The sequence below is a fragment of the Lissotriton vulgaris genome, unplaced genomic scaffold (assembly GCF_964263255.1).
Source record: "Lissotriton vulgaris unplaced genomic scaffold, aLisVul1.2 SCAFFOLD_394, whole genome shotgun sequence".
In the NCBI taxonomy this organism is placed as follows: Eukaryota; Metazoa; Chordata; class Amphibia; order Caudata; family Salamandridae; genus Lissotriton; species Lissotriton vulgaris.
In genome coordinates this window covers 607,309-609,859 of record NW_028255035.1, presented here as the reverse complement: position 1 = coordinate 609,859, position 2,551 = coordinate 607,309, and positions in this window count along the sequence as shown.

Genomic DNA, 2,551 nt, shown 5'->3' with positions numbered 1-2,551 from the left:
GGCTTTGTTCAAGTGGTATAGTAGCGGAGCAGTGCGAGGGTAGCACAGTATGTTGAGTGGATATAAGCATGAATAGTCCGCACCTTTCATTGGAGGTACACAACAGCGCGCAGCCTCTTGCTCCTTGCTCAACTTGCAGCATAATTTAAGGTCCCTTCTGCGGAAAACAAGCAGTGAGATAACTCCCGCTTTTAGTGCATGCTGGGCAGGCAAGCACGATTTCTACTCCTAGCTTAATCAGCTCAGCTCAGCTCAGCTTTTTAAACAATTATTTACATACAGGGTAGCAGGGGTGATAATCTGTGTAGTCTTGATTGCAAGAGGATCTTGGGGGTGCACACTTTGTGGGTGCGTGATCAGAGTTGGGGACACGCGCTGCAAAACAATTATTGGTTTGTTTTTTCCCCCTAGGCTGCGGTGTTTGTCGACGCAGCAAACCGGACGGGACAGTTTACTGCTCTGCGCTTTAAGGACGCTGGTGCGCAGTCAGTGGAAGAGCCTGTTGGGACAACTGGTGGGCATTGTCAGCAAGCCAGTATTTTATTGCCTTTGGAGCCACAGGGGGTTTGAGTGGGCGACTCACCTGAGCCTACTGGGTTAGCCAGTGGGTCCTGGCTCTGGGTACGTGAGTGTACAGGCTGGCTGGGGCTGCTGCTTCGCATGGGTAAGAATTGCCACAGGCGGATCAGGCCGGGAGCAGGGCTCGAATAGAGGGCACATGCGGGTAGATATAGATAGGAATTTCCATCTGCAATGGCCCCTAAGGTGCGGCGGAATGAGAAGAGGTCACACACCGATGTTATGTTTGAGGCTTTATTGCAGCAAGTACAGGTCATGGGGCAAGCCCTCAATAGATTGCAGGAGAAGGTGGATGGTCCCGAGGTAGCAGAGGGGAGGCCCAGGCGGCCTTTTGTTCTGCCTTGATCATACTCCCCGCCTTTGCCGAAATGGAACAGGCTCAAGTCCAGCGGGAGAGGGGCGGGGGGGCCAGCACCAAAGTAGTCTATGCCGGTACCAACTGCACCCACGCCATGCCCTCAGGGTAGTGGGGGGCCTAGTATGTCAGTACATACCAGGTCAGCAGAGGGCCAGCACCTTGTCCCAGGGGCACCTCTGGAGGAGGGTCCATTAGGGGCCACACCGGAACAGCCAGAATTAGCATCCAACCTGGCGGCAGTATTACCTTGGCTAGAAAAGGTGGGGCAATTGTCTCACGCGGCGGGGACATCCAGCAGCGATGACGATGCAGTCGAAAGGGCCAGAAAAATAAGGGCTGAATTGGGTAGAGAGAGGCCAAAGGGTGTGCCGGCGTTACCCGTGGGGGAGGCAATACCCATTGTTGTGGTTCCGAAAACTGGTGACTGGCACACCAAAGGACACATGAGCACAAAAGACGGCTGAGGCGGCAGCACCAGCAGGTACGAGTAAGACGCTACCTCCTTTAGGTTTGGGAGAGAAGCATTCCTAGAGGGAACAATTGGGGTGACATTTATCCCAGGAGACCAGAGAGAAGGTCTGGAAGGGGGCATATGTCGGCATTTTTTCCCTGCTGATAGATGAGGCAGAAAGGGAGGAGGCCAGAAAAAACAGAGAGTGGACGCATCACAAAAAATGGGTAAACATAATTTTGAAATACAGGGTAGAGGAGAACTTGGCCAATTGGATCCAAGGTTTCACTATATACAAACCAGTCATGTAAGACCACTTCCCAGAGGTCTGGGTATGAAATGGCATGTTATCACAATAGGATCACTGTCGCGCATTCAACTAAGGGGGGCGATGGGTAGAAGGAATATGAGAAGGATTTCAGAAGGGCAAAATTGCAGGACCCATCATTGGGATGGAATCACACCGACATGTTTATCGATTTGAAGCATTTAGTCCAAAGCCGTCAGATAACATATTGGCGCAGACACAAGACAGCGGGCGGTTTCAGCCCTTTAGAGCAGGCCCCTCCGGTAACTCGGGGGCACCGCTGGTAAATCATGGGGCACGGGGAGAAAGGGTGTCTGTTTTGACTCCAACAAGAGAACCTGCAGTAGAGCACCAGGTACATGTAGGTTCAAGCACTCCTGTGCTTTCTGTGGTAATGCGTCCCACCCTGAGTCCAGGTGTATCAAGAAATCCAGGTAGAAAGGGGTCAAGAAGCAGGAATGGTGAGGCACTACAGAAGGCTACGTCCCCGGTTAATGTCAACGCCATGATCCCCTAGTTAAACATATACAACTGCCTCGAAGCAGCCAGGACTATCAGGGAGGGTTTTTTAGAAGGTTTCAGGATCCCAGTGCAAAACTACAATGGGGTGGCAGACTGTAGAAATCAACTTTCAGTGAGGTCCAATGAGGGTATAGCAGAACAAAACATTCAGAAAGAGGTAAAACTGGGTAGAGTGGCAGGCCCCTTTGACAACGTCCCAATGGACGCCTTTGAATGCTCACCTTTGGGGGTGGCCCCAAAGACAGTGCAAGGTGTATTCAGACTAATCCATAATCTTTCAGCACCAAGAGGTAACTCTGTGAATGGTGCAATTTCAGACGCAGTGTGTAGTGTA